General features: G+C 45.8%; 2 long non-coding RNA genes across 2 annotated transcripts in view; one reads left to right on the plus strand and one right to left on the minus strand.

The window, feature by feature from the left end:
* The window catches only part of LOC138752452 (uncharacterized), a 75,337-nt gene extending 65,464 nt beyond the window's left edge, over positions 1–9,873 (minus strand). The window contains exon 1 of the long non-coding RNA XR_011350654.1: positions 9,725–9,873. This is a non-coding gene — a long non-coding RNA (uncharacterized lncRNA). The remainder of the gene's footprint in view (positions 1–9,724) is intronic.
* A 159-nt stretch (positions 9,874–10,032) lies between these two features.
* Positions 10,033–19,578, plus strand: LOC138752453 (uncharacterized). The gene is made up of 3 exons (XR_011350655.1): positions 10,033–10,109; positions 12,767–12,913; positions 19,206–19,578. It is a non-coding gene; the product is annotated as an uncharacterized lncRNA (long non-coding RNA).
* The last annotated feature ends 1,504 nt before the right edge of the window (positions 19,579–21,082 follow it).

Here is a 21,082-nt window from a genome sequence, read left to right on the forward strand (position 1 = left end):
ATGTATATATGTGATTATTATGTGTTACATATATGTGTGTATATGTGCACCTTGGTCCAGAAAAATGGTTGTATAGGTATGATAACAAACTTGAACTTGAATGCACTGGTAGACTTGGACAGGGTTGGGTTGAGTATTAATCATAATGGGCACTAGAGAGTCGGTTAGGGAGTGGAGGAAGTAAATGAGAGGATCAGTATTTGTAGGAAGATAGATTTAAAACAAATATGTTAACATAGAATAGCACAGTACAGTACAGGCCCCCGAATATGGGTTGTGTTGACCCAAATATTCCTTCCTATTTTTCTTTCATTCATGTACTTGACTAAGAGTCTCCTACATGCCCCTAATTCAATGGTTCTCAACCTTTTTCTTTCCACACACATCCCACTTTAAGTAATCCCTATCCAATCAGAGCTCTGTAATCAGTAAGGGATTGCTTAAAGTGGGATGTGTATGGGAAGGGAAGGTTGAGAATCACTGCTCTAGGCACAATTGGTACTGAAATATTTTGCTTGAGAAAAATGGTCATTGGCCCATGTCCTTTAGAGTTCTGAAACTGAGCACATATCAAGTCAATTAGGGATGATTAAAACAGTGGTTTTCAAACTTTTTCTTCCCACCCACAGACCACCTTAAGTAATCCCTTATTAATCACAGAGCACCTGTGGCATAGGGAATACTTAAAGTGGTATGTGAGTGGAAAGAAAAAGGTTGAGAACCACTGCCCTAATGTTTCAGCCTCCACTGTCATTCCCAGAAAGACATTCCAGGCACCCACAACTCTCTGTGTAAAACAAATTACCCCTGATGTCTCCCCTATACTGGCCTCCCTTCACTTTGTACACATGTCCTCTGGTGTTTGCTGGGAAACAGGTGCTAGTTGTCCACCCTATCTATGCCTCTCATAATCTTGTAGCCCTCTATCAAGTCTCCTCTCCAAAGAGAAAAGCCCCAACTCTACTAACCTTGCCTCATGAAACTTGTTTCCCAATCCAGGCAACATCCTGGTAAATCTCCTCTCTACCCTCTCCATAGCTTCCATATCCTTCCTGTAATGAGGTGACCAGAACTGAACACAATACTCTGTGTGGTCTTACCAAAGATTTGTAGAGTTGTAACATGACCTCTCTATGCTTGAACTCAATCCCCTATTAATGAAGCCCAACATCCCATAGGCCTTCTTAACGACCCTATCAACCTGTGCAGAGGCCTCTGTTCATCCACACTCTTAAGTAACTGACCATTAACCCTGTACTCAGTCTTCTGATTTGCCCTTCCAAAATGCATCACCTTACACTAACCATATTGAAATCCATCTGCCACTTTTCTGCCCAACTCTGCATCCCATCTATATCCTCTTGTAACCTTCGACAACCTTCAGCTCCAAAGATCTCTGAAGTTTGAATGCAAATGGATCAAGGGAGAGAAGTTTGCAGGAATTGGGCAGAGAATTTTAGGTGTCAGAGGAGTGAGGGGAATGTTGCTGGAGACGAGTTATAAAGGCGTGCCTCGTGTAATTGGGATAAAGGAAATAATGAGGCCATGTGGATTCAAGGTATTGTGGTGAATAAAGGAGGGGGGTTGTTGTGGAAGGGAGACAACTCAATACAAAGGATATTCAGCGCTTTAATGAACTTGCTTTGTAAGGAGGATGGTGGAAGGAAACAATGAAGATACCTCAATCAAATGTTGATTGTGGCGCTTGGGTGGAGAACGAAGGCTTTTGGTGAAAACTAAGAAAGAAGGAAGGAGGTGGTCTATGAGTGAGCAGAATAATGTAAGGGAACAGGCCAAAGTGTGGGCTTGGTAATAAAGATGCACATCCACCGTCAAGTCTGACAGGGACAAAATGGTGGAAAGTATGTCGGGGGGAGACTAACTTTTTTGGAAGAACCCTTCCCTCTTCGGACTCAGAATCAGAATTTATTGTCATGAACAAATGTCACAAATTATTTTGTTTTGTGGCAGCAGTATTGTGCATTATAAGTGCAAAAATTGCTAATAAATTACATTTAAAAAATAAACAAATAAGTACCAATGAAGAGAAAAAGTGTGTGTGTATTAATTGTCCATTCAGAAACCTGATGGTGAAGGGGAAGAAACTGTTCATGTACCACTTCAGGCTCCTGTAGTTATTTCCTGATGGTAGCAGGGTGAAGAGGGCACGGCCTGGCTGGTGAGGGTCCTTGAAGATCGAGGCTGCTTTCTTGAGACACTTCCTCATGTAGATGTCCTTCATGGAGTGAAGACTGCTGCCCTTGTTGGCACTGGCCGAGTTCACAGTGATGCGACCAGTCAGAATGTTCTCCATGTACCAAATCTCCTCAAGCTGCTGGTGAGCTTTATCATGATCACATCAACACAATGGGGGCCCCAGGATAGATCTTCAGAGATGTTGACCTCCCAGGAATTTGAAGTTCTTTACCCTCTTCACTCCTAAACCCTCGATGAGCACTGGCTTGTGTTCTCCTAGTCTCCCCTTCCTGAGGTCCACAATCTGTTCTTTAAATTTTACAAATGTTGAGTGCAAGTTGGTCATTGTGACACCACTCAGCGAGCTGATCTGTACGCTTCCTCATTGACGTCTGTTATTCTGCCGAAGACCATGGCAAATTTTTAGATGGCATTTGAATTGAGCCTAACCAGACAGTCATGGGTGTAAAGAGAGTAGAGCAGTGGGCCAAGCACGCATCATTGGGTGCGCTTTTGTTGATTATCAGTGAGAAGGAGATGTTGTTACTGATTGTGGTCTTCCAATGGGGAAATTAAGGATCCCAAGAGTCTGTCAAATATCTGTCAAATTCCCACGGGCAGTGAGAATGCTGAACAATCAAAGGAACTGCTCACACTAACCATTCGAGATTCTCATATGCACAAAACAGTATTTATTTAGTTTTATAGATAAAATACTTGTCCTGCATATGTATTGTTTGTCTGTATGTGTGTTACATCTGGCTGTGTGTCTGCGTGTTTTTGCATCAAGGACTGTTTTGTCGGGTTGACTTAAAATCCACAATATTGTGCAACCACTTAAAAAGAAACTACAGCCAAGAACCTAAGTGTTTACTATATGAAAAATGGGTTGCAGATGCATCTTCAGATTTCCTGCAGGAAATGTGATAAGCAAATTTGAATATTTCTGGATGTGATAATGATATTGTCTGGTCAGATTTCTCCTCAGCTATTATTTCCCGAACACCTGTGAAATCATCATCCAGCACTACAGTTTGCTATGAAACAGATGCTTCCCACACGTTCCGACCATTCCATGCTGGCTGTGAGAATGCCACACAGTGAAAAGACCTTTATGCTACCAGCCTGTCCTTTCTCATGGGCCAACGGTTCCTAGGTAACGATTCCTCAGCTCTATGTTGTGTTATGGCAATTTAGTTCTAGGACAGGATAGAAATGTTCTTCAGCAGGAACTAAAGCTGTACCCATGGGGACAACAGCAAATGGCCAATTTCAAGTCATGTGTCTCTCCTCTTTCCTCTTCTGAGCCACTTCTGGATCCCTCCTCCCCCCTCCTCCTCCCCCACTATTTTTGTCCCCCATCCCATGGACACCCCCCAACCCCACACCCATCCTCCTCCCTGTTCCATCCTCCTCCACCCACATCCTACAAGCCTCAGCCCAACCCCTTCCATCCTGACCTCATAATACTCATTATTTTCCCTCCACACTCACCACCTTGATGAAGGGTTCTGGCCCGTAATGCTGACCATTCATTTTCTCCCACAGATGCTGCTTGACCTGCTGAGTTCTGCTGGCAGATTGCTTTATGTACCTCATTCTTGCACCTGCAATCTCTTGTATATCACACAGCTCTGAGGACTATCACCTTGCAGCTCCAGTGACCAATGTTCACTCCTGGCTTCCAGGGCCATCTTTATAGTGTTACAAGCCCAGATGCCTCCAAAACCCAGCAGCAATAGATATTCGCTAAGACAAATGGTTACTTAAACAAAAGTTGCTTTTAATTATCTTTAAACATGAAAACAGAATCACACTTCTAATACTAAGCGCACGTGTATGTAATGTGTGTGTAAGTTCAGAAAAGTTCATTGATTCACAGTCCATTCTCACTTCTCATTCCTCCAAGTTCACTGGTTGCAGGCAATTCTTATACTGTGCACAGAATTTAACATTTATAAAGTTCACCAGGCTTTGGTGCTTGAAAGGTAAATGGTTACCACTCAGGAAGGTTCTTCTCAGTTTTCAGAGAGAGATTTGTTGTTTGCTGGACCCCACAACTAATTCCTTTTTAATCAGCCACTTCAGTGTCTTGCCAAAGAAAATTGCCCCCTCAGGGTTCTCCAGATGATAACCTCTTTCTTTCAGGTCACCACAGAGTTCCTTTTTGTTTTCCTTATTTCAAGTGAAACATTAGACAGCCAGTCCTCTCCTCTTGCATGAACCACAAGGGCTTTGACCAGTGGAACTAAGCACTCACAATCTGTCTTCCAAATGGGGTTTTCCATAAGCTTGCCAGCTTGTCCTGTTCCAGTCCCAGCTGCTGTTGCTGTCTGTAACACTGTAGAAATGATCTGTCTGTGTGTGTGTGTGTGTGTGTGTGTGTGTGTGTGTGTGTCTCTCTCTCTCTCTCTCTCTCTCTCTCTCTCAGAAAGAAAGCCTGTTTGAACCTCTCTGCTTGCAAAAACCACATGACTCACTTAGAACAGCGAGTTCCCTTCCAGACAGGCTGCGGCTCTAACATGTTATTTCATCTGTTGCCTTTTAGTAAACAACAATTCATTAGTGAAGTCTCTTGGGCATTCTTCAAAGCTTCTGCAAAGGCTATTGTCCCCGACATGTCTAGCATGAGCAGAGGTCCAGTATTTTAAATAAGATCTGTTTTACACTAAAACATGCCCCAATTTATCTCCCAAAAAACATATCTATATTCTGTCCAGTAGAGTTTGCATGTTTTCCTTGTGACCATATGCATTTCCCCAGGGTACTGTGGTTTTCCCTTGCATCTCATAGGCATGCAGGTTGGATGGATTAATGGACGGCTGTAATTGGGCATGCAGGTACAATCTTGATGGGAACGTGAGAGAGTGAAAGGGGATTTGTGTGGGTTCAGTGTACTTAGGCAGCTGATATTCGGTAGAGACAGTGGGTTGCAGGCTTGCTTCTGTGGCGTATGACGTATATCCCCTTTTACACCTGTGTCCCAGTAAATTGGCCATTCAGTGTCCCAGTTAGGAACGGCGTTTTTGCTGTTCACACTTGGCCACTCTTAACCGGGACACTGCATGCTTTCACACTTACAAGATGCCATCCCCAGGGATAGGATTGTTCTATATTCAATCAGAAGTGTCTGAATGCAATTCTCAGTTTCACACCTGGTTGATTGCAATGCCAGTATCAACTCTCGCCGGGGATTGCAGTAGGGGTTGAGGCAGTCTATCCCCGGCAAGTGATTATATCATTTCACGATTTTGCTTTCACACTTGACTCTTTTTCATCTGATTGGCTGTTAATTGGTTGGACCCACATGCAAGTGTGAAAGGAGCTGGATGACTCTCTTTATACTGACTGCATTTTCAATGTTACTGCTGAAATTTGGCTACATTCAAGCCAATGGCTACTAAACTAGGCAGTTTATGCAACACCTTTACAGCACCAGCAATTGGGACTGGGGTTCGAATCCCGTGCTTTCCGTAAAGAGTTTGTATGTTCTCCTCATGTCTGCGTGGGTTTTCTCTGGGGGCACTGGTTTCCTACCCCATTCACGGGGGGGGGGGGGTAGGTTAATTGGGTGTAAATTGGACGGCACGGACTCGTGGACCAAAATGGCCTGCTACCGTGCCGTGTGCCAAATATGAAGAAAGGATGTCAGTGCTTCTACATCCTCAGGATCTTGCAGAGGTTCAGCACGTCATCAGAAACCTTGGTAAACTTCTCAACATGTATGATGGAAAGTGTGCTGACTGGCTGCATCATGGCTTGGTATGGAGGCATCAATACCTCTGAACGGAAAGCCCTGCAAAAGGTAGTAGGCACAGCCCAGAACATCATAGGCAAAACTCTCCCCATCATCGAGAGCATCTACAGGGAACGCTTCCGTTGGAGGGCAGCAGCGATCATCACCACCCAGCACACATGTTGTTTTCGCTGCTGCCATCAGGAAGGACATGTAGGCACCACAAGACACATACCTATAGGCTCAAAAAAAGTTGCTACCCCTGAACCATCAAGCTCCTGGACAACAAAGTAATTCAGAGACTCATTTGAGGACTAATTATTTATTACTGAATATTTATATTTCTGTATTTGCACAGTTTACATTTCCTTCTTCTTGAGTGGTTTATAGTTACCAGTAATTAGTAATTCTGCCTCGCCGACTGGTAGAGGAATCTCAGAGGGGTATGTGATTCATGTACGTACTCCGACAATAAATTTGAACATTGAACTTAAACACCAGAGGACATGTGTGCAAAGTGAAGGGAAGGAAGTTTTTGGGAGACATCAGGGGTAAGTTTTTTTTTTACACAGAGAATATGGGTGCCTGGAATGCGTTGCCGGGGATGGTGCTGGAGGCTAAAACATTAGGGGCCTTTAAGAGACTCATGGATGAAACAAAAATACAGGGTTATGGGGTAGGAAGGGTTTTGGCCTTTTTTTAAGGAATATATGGGTCAGCACAACATCGAGGGCTGAAAGGCCTGTACTGTGCTGTAGTGTTCCATGTTAAACATTAAATCAAATTCACACCTTGGTCTGGAACTCGCAGTGTCTGGATAACTAAGAGTACCAGAAGGGATGAACGGTGTCAGTGGTACGGCGAGGATAGCTGCTATCCCACAGCTCTTGTGGCCCATCTTTCACCCTGACCTCCAGTGTTGACTGCTGTGAAGTCCACATGTTTTCCACGTAACCACCTTCGGTTTCTCCAATTTTTTTAAAAATTATTTATTTTTCACACTATGAACCATACTGACCAAAATACATACAGACATTTTCCTCTTGAATATATACAGTGTCATTTTCTCCCCTTTTTCCCCCCTCCCTTCCCTCCCTTGATGCTACTGGATCTTCCCACATCCCAAATGTAAGTGGGTTGGCAAATTAACTTGAAAGTGTTGGTGGAGGGGTGGAATCTGGCAGGAATTGATAGGAACATGGGGAGAATAAGAGGGAATGTCCAGGACTGGCGTAAACTCAGTGGGCCTTGTTTCTATGTTGCACAACTCTGTTGAAAGTAGGGACAAAGATCTGTCCAACAATCATAGAACTAAAGAATCATAGAACACTACAGTATAGAAATAGGCCCTTTGGCCCATCTAGTCTGTGCCAAACTATTCGATTGAATAGAAATGTTAAGTGTACAGTTGTGATCCCTGACTTTCTCATTGGAAGACCACAGTCTTGGAAACAACATCTCCTCTTCATGGATCATCAACACAGGCACATCCCAAGGATGCATGCTTAGCCCACTGCTCTACTCGTTACACACCCATGACTGTGTGGCCAGGGCACAATTCCAATGCCATCTAAAAGTTTGCTGATGACACCACAGTTGTTGGCAGAATCACCAACGGCAATGAGGAAGTGTACAGGAGGGAGATAGATCAGCTCAGTGAGGGCTCAGTAGTGGAGAGAGTCAAGAACTTCAAATTACTGGGTGTCAACATCTCCAAGGCATCTGAGGAGATTTTGTATGGTTCGTCACCGAAAACTTTCAAAAACCTACAGGTGTATTGTAGAGTTCTGGCATTCTGGTCAGTTGCATCATTTCCTGATACGGAGGCGCCAACTCTCAGGACAAGAATAAACTCCAGAGGGTTATTAACTCAGCCTGTGACATCACAGACCCCAGACTTCACTCCATCGAGGACATCTATTGTCAAAGACCCCCACCACCCAGGCCATGCCCTCTTCACTCTGCTACCATCAGATACAGGTCCTTCAAAGGGAAAATATCACAGTTGTGCTCAGGCAGGACAGGCCACAGGGCTCTATGGGTGGAACTGAGGAAAGGTAAAGGGATGACCACACTCATACCTTTCGTTGACTGCCCAATAGTCAATGAGAATTGGAGGAGGAAATCTGTAGAGATATAGCAGAGAGTTGTAGGAAATATAAGGTTGTGATAGAAGGAGAATTTAACTTTCCTCATATTGACCGGGACTTCCCATACTGTAAAAGTGTTGGATCGCTTGGAGTTTGTCAAACGTTTTCAGGAATGTTTCCTAAATCAATGTATAGAGGTATCAACTAGAGTGAGTGCAATACTGGATCTCCTGTTAGGGAACGAGACAGGACAGGTGACAGAAGTATGTGTAGGGGAACATTTTGGGTCCAGTGATCATAATGCCATTAGTTTCAAGTTAATTATGGAGAAGGATAGGTCTGGGCCTTGGGTTGAGATTCTAAATTGGAGAAAGGCTAATTTTGAGGAAATGAACAAGGATTGAGACTGCGTGGATTGGGATAAGTTGTTTTCAGGCAAGGATGTGCGAGGTCCGAGGAGGACCTTCAAAGGTGAAATTTTGAGAGCTTGCATTTTCCCATCAGGATTAAAGGCAAGGTTAGCACAGGTACAGGGAAGCTTGGTTTTTGAGGGATATTGGGGACCTGGTTCGGAAGAAGAGAGAGGGGTATAACAGGTACAGGCAACGTGGAGCAAATGAGGTTCTTGAGGAGTATAAAAATGCAAAAAAAACCTCAAGAAAGAAAACCTCAGGAGCCTGGAATGCATTTGCCAGGGGTGGTGATCGAGGTTGGTACAATACATGGGTGTAAGAAAAATACATCGGGTTATGGGTGTGAAGTAGGAAAGAGTTAAATGGATGCTGAAATATGTTTATATAGGTTGGCACATCATTGTGAGCTGAAAGTCCTGTTATGTTCTCTATTTTATAAGTCAACTCAGCGAAGGATTTGCTTCATTGTATGTGACAGAACTTGGATGTTACAAAATGAATTTATTTCTGTCAAGCCTTCCCCTCTGTGAAGCAGATCATCTATTTGCATATCATTCAGTCTAGCTTTGCTTCTCATTCACAATTAAATCCAAGAGTTCCGGAAGAAATCGCTATGTGCCTACTGATTAGGTAAATTAATGCTGAACTACATTAAGCGATTCAAAGCACAGTTGTGTTTGTACACTGAGCTGAGAACATTTACTGTGAGGACCAATGAAGAGCCTGCCAGATCGATCACTTCTCTCAGTGGCGGCTGGGCTGTGAGGAGTCTTGGAACAGCCACAGAATACTGAGCCCCGAAAATAGCAGAACCCTTCAAGGTGAAGCTGTCATTGGAGAAGCACTCACCCAGGCCGTCAGCACGACTTCACCAAAAATACAGAGTGTCATCCCTCACACAGCCAATAACTCATTTGGCTGTTGCCAGCTCCTCCTTCGAGTGGAATATTGAAGAGAAGTTGTACCTTTGCACCTGTGTCATTGTCAAAGGCAAAAACCATTGACATTTATTTTGCTAGTGTCGCGACTAACTGCAAATGTTCTGAATCCAAAGAATAGGTTTGACATCAACTCACAAAATAAGCATCCAAGTGAATTTTCATTACAGTCAGGCACACTCTGAGGGTCACAATGTCCAGTGTGAGTTTTAAATGACTACTTGAATGTGGATGCAAATGCATTTGGAATTAGGATGCACTGAAACAATGCTTGCTGCATGCACAGTGTTGGGACTGGAGCTGCTTGGCTCAGGATCGAAGGATAAAGCTCAGAACATCACACAAACTCACCTATGTCACTTGTATGGTTGGAGCGAAGGTGCTCAGTGAAGCGATCTCCCAGTCTCTCCGATGTAGAGAAAGCCACAAAGGGAGCACCAGACGCAGTAAATCAGTCCTGCAGATACACAAGTGAAGTGTTGCTTCACTTCAAAGGCCTGTTTGGGACTCCGGACTGTGGTGAGGGAGGAGGTGTGGGCACAAGTGTGGCACCACCTGTGGCCACAGAGGAAGGTGCTGGGGGGGATGGAAATTGGTGATTGGTGGGCAGGGATGATGCACAAGGGAGTCACAGAGGGAGCAGTCACTAAGACTGCTAGAGAGGGGAGGAGAGGGGAAGATGTCTGGTGGTGGGATCCTGTTGTAAGTGCCGGAAGTTCCAGAGGCTGTGGGGGTGGTAAGTGAGGATAAGCGGAATCCTGTGTTTGTTCCCTCTGGGGGCAGAGGAGGCCAGGGCAGAGGAGCGGGAAATGGTGGTGGAGGGGAAGCCACGTTTATGGAAGAAGGCGGACATTTCAGATGCAGCAGAGACTGAGAAATCGCGAGAAGGGAATACAATCCTTGCAGGGGACAGGGTGTGAGGATGTGTAGTCGAGGTGGTTGTGGGAGTTAGTGGGTTTGTAAAATATGTAGGTGGAAAGCTTGTCTCCTGAGATAGAGACAGAGGAAGATCCAGAAAGGGGAAAGTCTTGTCGGAGATGGACGAGGTGAGTTGAGATCGGGGTGGAAATTGGCCTCGAAATGAATGATGTTGACAACCTCATCGCGGATGAATGATGCAGCTCCGATGTAGTCATCTATATGGTGGAGTAAGAGTTGAGGGGCCTTGCCTGTGTCGGCTTGCTGCGTGGATGGGGGTAGAGTGTGACGGATGATTGAAAATGGGCGAAGAGCACGTGGGATGAAAAGATCAGGGTACAACATGGGGGAAGATGATAAGATGGGTGTAGAAGTTGGGGGATGATAAATGGGGATAGAATGTGGGAGGTAAGATGGGGGAACAATATGGCGGATAAGGTGTGGGTAGAAAGGGGGATGATGAGATTTGGGTAGAATGTGGGGGAAATAAGATGTGGGTGAAATAAGATGTGGGTGGAATGGGGGGGAGGGAGATGAACATGGGGATGGAATGTAGGTGGGGGACTATAAAGGGGGAAAATTAAAATGGAATGGGCATACAATTTGTGTAACTGGCAAGCGTAGACTGGCAAGGCCAATATCTCTGTGTCCATTCTGTATGACACTGATGCACAATAAATTTGCACTTGCTGCCTTGTCTACTGATCAGTTGTTCCAACAACACCAAAGGATAAGCCCGGGCTTCATCTGAATTTGTTTAATTTCTCTTCAAGTCGCATGACATATCCAATTGAATACCTTCAAAGACTTTGTTCCAATCTGCAATTTTTACTCTTTAGGAACAGAAAATAAACCTAACAACTGCTTGGAAGCTTGGTAGCAATTTGGAGCTGCTAATCTTCACCTTCATCAGGGAGATCATCAGCTGTGCCCCAGAAACCAGTGAACAATCAGCTCGTCAAGAGAGAGGGAATTGGAATCAAGTGCTAAAAATCGATTCCTGTTCACTTTATAGGTTTTGTTCTTCACAAGGATGCAGCCGAGAATCAGATGCTTTAAAAGGCGTACAGAAAGCAGCAGAGTGATTCAGTAATGCCAACTCCATGTTATTACAGATAATATGCAGTGTCAATAATTTCTAAGTTGATGCATTTTGTACTCAGTGGGTAAGATGATGGGTAGCAGGTGGCAATGGGTAGACAGATTTCCTTCCTGCGCATTTCATGAATTTGTGTTGAATATTCCGATTTTCTAACCAAACACTCAATCATGTTGTCGAAGGTGGAGCAGCTGCTTTTTGAAATTATTCTCCTCTGTCATTTCAGAAGATGGTCTGTACGTTTTCAGCGTGCTTTCCCCCATCCCACACTGTGGGCAGCTGACACAAACAACCTGTGAATGTAGATCAAGAAACCTGCTGCCCACTTTTCAGCCTTGCACCAGACGCATTTAGTTCAAGCCCATCTTCTAACATTTTAACACTTAATTACCACGTCTGAAATTTAACATTTTGACCTTTCTACTTAGTTAACGCCGAAATAGCATCATCTGCAAGTTATTAAAAACCGTAAAAGCATTTAATGGTGAGCAGAGAAATTCCAGCAGTGAAGGAGTTGGAAAATATCTTGATCTGCACCCTGAGGTCCATTGCCTAAAAGTTGAGTTCATAGATTTAAAAAAAAATTCTGCTAAACCTTTGTTCTGTTGGGCAAATTGAATTCCCTTAATTAAAACAAACAAAATGACGGAAAGGGAATTTGAAACCCTGCAGAGGATGGTTTGCAAACGGGACCCATGCTAATTAGCCACACTAATTAGGGGTGGCTCCAGCCATGGGCTGTGTATCAACCAGGGAAGGTGCACTCCCCTGCTGGTGGGCAGCAGTCGTGTACATTGTGGCTGCTGGAGGTCCTCTGTCCCAGAGGCTGCGAAAGAGATGGAGGGATTGCCCAGGCTTATTGGAAAGGATATTAATCATCATGGATTTACTGTCACATGCATCGTGCAGATCTTTCTTGCTGCAGGCGCAGATACTTCATGAATACAATAGTATACACTAAATCAAAAATGGAAAAAAAATCAGACTTATCACAGCGCAAGAGAAATAAAAGTGGCATTACAACACTATTACAGCGCCAGCGTCACAGGCTCAAATCAGCCACGATCTAGAAGGAGTTTATATGTTTCCCCTCCCCAGATCCATGTGGGTTTCCTCCGGTTAATTTACCACATGTGTGCAATTGGGCAAAAAGGCCTATTTACCGTGCTGGGTCTCAAAATTAAAAATAATAATAATTGCAGAATTGGAGTGATCCCTAATTAGCGTAACAAGGGGAGTTTCAAGAGACTGATCGCTGGGAGCCCATTCAAGAAGGTTTGGAATTGGCACATACAATACTCATTTTCATTTTGGAGTATTATTGAAATCATTTTGGGGTTTTTTTCACTGATGAGCCAACATTTCCTCTCTTCCAGTTCTCTGCAAGAAACCATGTGTTGCTGGAGCATTGACCAAGCAGAAGTGAATTTCATTGGTACAAAATAATGAGAGGAAGAGATCGGATGAACGCAGCCTTTTTCCCAGAGTAGGGGAAATCAGTAACCAGAGGACAGAGGTTTAAGGTAAGGGTGGGGGTGGGGGAGATTTAACAGGAACCTGATGGGTAACTTTATTTTTACACAAAAGATGGTGGGTATATGGTTCCAGAAAACAGGGAGACTACCCTTTGTTTGAGAAGTAGAAGAGATGACCCACGGGACGGTGACCGTGCCAGCAGACCAGTGAGGCATTCTGAGGCTGAAGAGCACACAGGCGACAGGGCTGTTGGTGACTTGAGGTGAGTCACCCTCACAGACTGCTGGCGACTCCAGGCAAGGGACTCACACCAGGCTGCGGAACGCTGGAGACTGGCTGAAGGGGTACCAAGTATTGGAGCCGAGATGCAAGAGGGTACCGAGGGCTTCCTCATCACATCCAAGGTTTGGATCTGGAGCTCAGATCGTCAGTGCTTTGGATGGAAGGCTGTGTGAGCTCTGTAGGCAAATCCATTGACACTCAGTTACTCTGGGAGGACTCTATTTGGCTTCTCTTTCTCTAACTCACCTCTGGATCATCTCAAAAACAACAATTCATACATACAACTGCTTTTCATAGACTACAGATCAGCCTTCAACATCATTATTTCCTCAGTGCTGGTCAAGAAGCTCCAAACCTTGGGCCTCTGCACCCCACTCTGCATCTGGATCCTTGACTTCCTCATCAGAAGACCACAGTCAGTATGAATTGGTAAGAACGTCTAATCCTCACTGATCATCAGGCACATGTCAAGGATGTGTGCTTAGCCCACTGCTCTACTGGTTATACACCCATGACTGTGTGGCCAGGCACAATTCCAATGCTGTCTACAAATTTGCCAATGACACCACAGTTGTCTGCAGAATCACAAACGGCAATGAGGAAGCCTACAGGAGGGCGATAGATCACCAACAACCTTGCACTCAACATTAGCAAATCCAAGGAGATTGTGGACTTCAAGAGGAAGTCAGGAGAGCATGACCCAGTCCTCATCGAGGGCTCAGTAGTGGAGAGGATTAAGAACTTCATATTCCTGGGTGTCAACATTTCCCAAGATCTGTCCTGGAGCCTCCTTGTCAAGAAGGCTCACCAGACTTTATACTTTGTCAGGTGTTTGAGGAGATTCGGTACGTCACCAAAGACTCTTGTAAACTTTTACGGGTGTACCATGGAGAGCATTCTGGCTGGTTGCATCATCGCCAAGTACGGAGGTGCCAACTCTTGGGACAAGAAAAAAGACTCCAGAGGGTTGTAAACTCGGCCTGCGACATCACAGGCACAAACCTTCACTCTATTGAGGACATCTACAGGAAATGGTATCTTAAAATAGCAGCCTCTATCCTCAAAGACCCCCCCACCACCCAGGCCAGGTCCTCTTCACTCTGCTACTATTGGGGAAAAGGTACAGGGGCTTAAAGATGGCACAAGGACAGCTTCTTCCCCGCTGTCGTCAGATTCCTGGATGATCGATGAACCTCAGACTCTGCCTTATTTTGACTTTCTGTGCACCATCTCCTTATTTATTTTTTGTAAGATGGTTTATTTAAATGTTTACGCTGCTGCAAAACAAGAAATTTTGTGATTTGTTCATGACAATAAATTCTGATTCTGAACCGTACGGGCGCCAGGCAATTTGTGCTGCTGGGAAATCAACGTCTGCCTTACGGTAGACTAAAGGAACTTTTGTGCAATATAACATTTTCTGTTTTTGTTACAGATCAGTAAAAGTATATTGACTCATGAAAGGGTGATTGAGGCAGGTACTATAGCAATGTTTAAGAAAAAAAATGGATAGTTATTGGCCCAAATGCAGGCAGGTGGGACTCATGGGGGTGGAGCATTTTCATCTGCATTGGAAAGTTGGGCCAAAGGGCCTGCTTCCACGCTCTATGACTCTGTAGTAGATGGTCAGGAAGAAACTACTCCTCTTTGAAAATAGAGAAGTGTGAGCATTTAGCCAAAGAAAATCAAGAAGATGCTCCAAACAACACACTCCCCTCCCCACCCCCCATCTTAAACCCCCTTACTGGAAGTAAAATTACCAATGACCCAGCCAGACACAGGGAAGTAAGAGAGGAGAGTCCAGAGGTCTGATCACCTTTTTCCTTTGAGCTAACAATATTAACTCCTGCCCCACCCCAATAAATCAAAATATCTCCATGTATTCGCGGAAGGTGGTAAATCCCTGGAATCCTCAGCCCTTGCAGGGCTGTGGAGACTCAGTCACTGAACAAGGACACCACATGGAACTGGCTCAGAAGAGGAGGCGAGGCCTGGGCCCAATCAGCCCTGGTGTTTTTGTATTTGGGAACAGAATGATCAATATGGGTGACCTCTTCAAAAACTCTTGAAGAAATTATGAGCTTGATGATTAAGTAGATGAAATGCTCTTAAAACTGAACACACGCAGCAGTAGCGTTAATCATACAGGAAACTTTATTTTCTATTTATTTACGGATGTGATGAGGGCTGAACTCCTGAATAACTTGTCGACTTGATGAATGAACCAAGCCTGCTTGGCTACTCAGGTTTGTTTTATTAAAAATAAAACTACCAACACCCGGAAGAAAGACACACAGAACTTACAAACTCCTCACTGAATAATGTGGGATTCGAACCCCGGTCCCGATTGCTGGCGCTGTAACAACATTGCGCTAACCACTACTATGCCAACCGTGTTAACTGGTGCACATACCTGGCAGAGCTGGTGTGGCTCCCACAGCTCCAGTAGTTTAAGCTTCACTGGCCACTCTGCCCTCCAATGTCATAATTTCACCTTCCGATCTGTGAGGAACTGACCTCTGGAGTGAGGCCCATCCAGGGAAAATGGCCTCCTTCCTACTTCTGATGACTTTAGTCTAAATGCAGGAGATAAAAAGGAAATAAGTGGGTTTATAGTTCTTTGGTAGGCCTGGGTGGGCGAGGTCGTGTGTATTTCTCGGAGAGAGCCACACCATTTTTTAACATGGCTCGACAACTACCCTTCACAGGCCTGGATCATCCGGACTTTTCTTTCAAACATTGCTCCATCGTTCAAGGATTCTCGCTAGGGACAAACCTCAGCCTGTCACTGCTTCCGAGCTCCACGAGTGATTGATCTGCCCATTGGGAGTGTAGTGCACCTCGAAAGAACCAAAGACTTGTTGATCCAAACCAAGGCTTTTATTAACTAAAAGACTGGAGCATATCACAAGTAGGTCGACCAGTCCAGAATGACATGGTCTGGCTAGGAGCAATCCTTTAAGACCTGCCAGTAGGTGTGGCTACACTCTCAGCCAATCACAGTCTGTAAGTATGTTTGACATCCACCCCTTCTTTGAGAACTGACCCCAGGGTGGATGGAGGTTAGGGGCTGTACCAGTCAGGGGTCTGACTATCCGGCGTGACCACTGTGGCACTGGGATTGGGTTTGCCTGAATTGTGTCGCCGGCAGGCCCATAGGGTGTGGCCACTGCTTTGTTCAATTCCCCAAAGGCATTGTCGACAGCCTGGCCTGAGCTGGTGGGGTGGGGCTGGTCCCTCTGTTCAAGCACATGACCTGGGGGAGAAGGAATAGGGGGCGGTTGGGTTAATGCTCTGGCTGAAACGCCTCGACATCGACCCACAGTCAGCTATAGCCTTGAATGACTTTAAGCACTGGGTGAGATGCTTTGAAACATACTTACAGCTCTCTGATCCTGCCATGATAGAGGACAACCGTCGACTACTAATATTGATGACTATGGGGTCCCCAAGAGTCTACCAGAGTGTCCAGGATGCGACCACTTACGCTGCAGCCATGAAGATGCTGAAAGGGCTCTACGAGCGACCGGTGAACAGGGTCTATGCTCGATACAAACTTGTTACAAGGAGGCAACAGCCCGGTGAGTCCTGTAAAGCTTATATTCAGGCACTAAGGGCAATGGGCAGGGACTGTGCCTGCACAGACAGAACTGCTGCAGAGACCACAGACAATCTCATTCGGGATGCCTATATGGCCAGGGTTCGATCGAATGAGGTGAGGCAGCGCCTGCTAGAGCACAGGGGAGAAAACCTAGAGGACGTGATCCGATCGCAGAGATGATGGAAGCTGCGGTCTTAAGTATGGACATGTACTCTCGGGGCTGGACCCCACACTCTGATGTGAGTAGGATGCCCTCCTTCTACCCTACTACTGCCGCTATGCTGCCCGATGCAACCCCAAAGTGTTACTTCTGTGGGAGGAACAAGCACAGCAGGTCCCAGTGCCCGGCGAGAAAAGCCAGGTGCCCCAAAAGTGCCTTAAAAACGGCCACTTTGCTGTAGTCTGTCACTCCAAAATGGCTACCGTCAAACAGGGCCTCGTGTGAAGCCAAATTGCCATTCTCCATTTCAAACACTTCTTCCTCAGAACTCTCGTCAAATGGGAACGAGGACTCCACCGCGCGGCAGCGTCTGACGTCACGGAGCAGACACCGAGCGCAGAAGGTACAACCCACCCTCGTCACAATGACGTTCACCCTAGCTCACGAAGCAACGTTCAACCAGGCCCCAGCCCCGACCTCAACACCCGCCGCTGCCGCCGACCAGGGACACGCCTCTACCGCCCCCGACCAGGGACCTGGCGCCACCGCTGCCGACAAGGGTCCCGCTGCTGCCGACCAGGGACCCGCCGCTGATGCCGACCAGGGACACTCCAACACTGCCAACGCACACTGCAACATCAAAAGAACCAAAGACTTGTGGATCCAAACCAAGGCTTTTATTAACTAAAAGACTGGAGCATATCACAAGTAGGTCGACCAGTCCAGAATGACCTGGTCTGGCTAGGAGAAATCCTTTAAGACCTGCCAGTAGGTAGAGTGCGAAGAAAGAACCAAAGAATTGTTGATCCAAAACAAGGCTTTTATTAACTAAAAGACTGGAGCATATCACAAGTAGGTCGACCAGTCCAGAATGACCTGGTCTGGCTAGGAGAAATCCTTTAAGACCTGCCAGTAGGTAGAGTGCGAAGAAAGAACCAAAGAATTGTTGATCCAAAACAAGGCTTTTATTAACTAAAAGACTGGAGCATATCACAAGTAGGTCGACCAGTCCAGAATGACCAGGTCTGGCTAGGACCAATCCTTGAAGACCTGCCAGTAGGCGTGGCTACACTCTCAGCCAATCACAGTCATCCTACACCACCATCTGTACATATGTACATATACACATTGGTGATAGGATCTGTACTATCACAGGGAGTACTGCACCTCCCTGATTGGAAGCTCGGGATCCTACCTGCTGAACCTAGGTGCTCCGTCCATCTTCCCTGAAAGTTGCCTTCCCTTCCTGACAGCCACAAACCGAGATTCAATTTATTGTCATGTAATAAATAGTGTCATATTGCTCTTGTCTGCTGTAAGGTGAACAGATTCACCATTAGCAGAAGTTGCCTGAAGTGCCTCTTACAGTCAAAGAGGTCCCCAGAGTCAATGAGTGTCCGTGGATTTGCCTCACACCCACACACAGTCCAAACCAACTCCAGATCCGAACCTCATATACAATTAAGAACCCTTCAGCACCCTTTCATATCCCAGTTCCGGTACCTATGTGGCTTGGCATAAACCAAATGCCATCTACAAATTTGGCGATGATGCTGTGGTCGTCAGCAGAATCACAGATAGTAATGAGGAAGTATACAGCTGGAGATATATCAGCTAGTTGAGTGGTGTCACAACAACCTGGCACTCATCGTTCATAAAATTAAAGCGGAAATCACGAACCAGTCCTCATCAAGGGATCCGCCATGGAAAAGGGTCAAGAACTTCAAATTCCTGGGTGTCAACATCTCTGAAGATCTGTCCTGGGGCCTCCACATCGATGCAATTGAGAAGAAGGCTCACTCGAGGCTATACTTTGTGAAGAGCTTGAGGAGGTTTCGTACGTCACCAAAGCCTTGCGAATTTCTACAGGTGTACTGTGGTGGGCATTTGGACTGGTTGCATCACTGCCTGGTACCGAGGTGCCAATGCACAGGGCAGGAGAAAGCTGCAGAGAGCTGTGAACTAGGCCAGCAGCCTCAAGGGCATCAGTCTTCACTCTCTATTGAGAACATCTACAAGAGGTGATGTGTTAAGAAAGCAGCCTCTTTCCTCAAGGACCCTCACCGCTCAGTCCATATACTGCAACCACCGGGAAGGAGGTGGAAGAGCCTGAAGATGAACACTCAGCGGCACAAAGACAGTTTCTTCCCCTCTGCCACCAGATTTCTGAATGGACAATGACACAACCTCACTTTTTCACTAATTTATTTTTTAACGTAATTTAGAGCAATATTTGCACTACAATGTTGCCACAAAACAACAAAATTTCATGCCATGTTCTGGCTTCTTGGTCTAGGTGGTCAAAAAGGCCGCTTGTGAAGGAATCATCAGTAAGGATGCAGACCTCTGTGTCGGCAGCATTCGTGGGGCAGACACCTGCCTCTGGTCCATCTCTACAAGTGAAACCTGACACGCAACCGAGATAGGGAGGAAGATGCCAAGAGTGTGAGTGGCTCATCGCTAAACATTGTTGGTGTGGAGTGTGTCCGCAAGTTATAATCGTGAACCCAGTTCGCATCTTCCCCACACCTCTGTTCTTTCAACCAGCAACCTTAAGTTAACTTGCAGGCAATCCAAAAGGTTCATATTTCTAAAATCAAAGAACTCCAGGAAAGTATTAGCCGAGGGTGATTGTTGCAACAGAGAGCTGTAACAAACTCCCGCAGCATTAAAATGAGAGGTTTCTGGCAGATTTCCTCATCGACACAACCAACTGCACCTTTAAAGCAAAGTGAAACATCTTGGTTGTGACTCTTCAATGTTGCTTCCACGTTTGTGTTATACAATGGTGTCAAAAAGTGGCTCTTCAAATATCCACTTTATTTTAAACCAGAGAATGCTGTCCTTTAAGCCAAACCTTTTAGCTCGTGGGACCTTTTGGTGAGCCCTTGGATATCGCGGAAGCCTCAAGTTACAAACTGGAAGTAGAATGGCATCAACTTCTGGTTCAAGGGTGGTTTAGTCTAATTTAAATGATTTTTCTTGAACAGTGAACAATCTGAGGCAGTGCTTGCAAAATCCCATTCCTTCAGAATTTGATTATTTGGTTTCAACTGAATATTAACAAATATCACCGACCTCCCAGACTCCAAATGGCCACCATCACCGACCTCCCAGTCCCCAAATGGTCTCCATCACCGACCTTCCAGAAGTGGAGTTCCCAACCCATCCCCAGCCGCCCACAGGCCAGATCTCCAAATGCCTCTGATGCAGGTAAACACCTTGGCTGTGGCTGCCCAGAGGTGGAGCTTCTGATGTCTCTGACATGGGTTTGCATCCCAGCTCCTGCTGCCCACAGGCCCAAGCTTCCAACACCTCCATTGACAACCGCTGTCCCCACTGACCAGGTACTGGAGCCTTCGCCGGTGACCCTGACTGCAAACATACTATAGCCCCCCGATGCCTCTATTGACACAGGTCCCGGTCCTGACCAACACCATTCCGGCGCCCATCACCAGTTCCCGCACCAACCTCGGGGAAGGGGAGTGGGAGTGGGAGCAAGTGAGCGAGATGGAGGGAAGAGGAACACAAAAACCACAGAGACAGCAAAAGCCATTCCCATTGTTCTGCGGGAATTTAATCTTTCAGTTTAAATTTTAAAACTGCGGCCAGCCTCGCACCAAAAGAAATCCAAGTCTCATTGGTTGAAAATGGCCTCTTGAGGCCTGACATCTGTGCCGACTCCTGCGCTGCTGACGTCAGGCCTCAAGAGGCCATTTTGTTTCGTTAGGGTCGAGGCAACTGCTTGCTGCCATCGCAGAAACAGAGATTGAAAGACACAGGTTGTGGTAAACCACTATCTGCATATTTACCTGTCGGGGCACACCCATTGGCTGGCTGTACCTGTGGCTCCACCCACAGACTCCTGAATAAAGGTGACTGTTCCACAGTCCCCTCCGAGGCTCAGGACAGTCGACCAGCAGGGCAACTATTCTATTGTCAGTTCTGCATAACTTCTAGTCTTTTGGAGTTATTGATGGTGTATCACAGGTAAAAGTAATTTAAAGAAAAACAGTTATTACTACCCATTTCTTCTGCGAAATCTGGTTTGGGAAATGCTGCTTTAAGCCCAATTCAAAGCAGTAAACGAAGGAGAGGGAGGGAGAGAAGGATAGGATTCTTATTTGGATTTTAAAATGTCACAGTTAGAAATGGCTACATTTGGTACTCATG

Source organism: Narcine bancroftii, chromosome 2, assembly GCF_036971445.1.
Source record: "Narcine bancroftii isolate sNarBan1 chromosome 2, sNarBan1.hap1, whole genome shotgun sequence".
In the NCBI taxonomy this organism is placed as follows: domain Eukaryota; kingdom Metazoa; phylum Chordata; class Chondrichthyes; order Torpediniformes; family Narcinidae; genus Narcine; species Narcine bancroftii.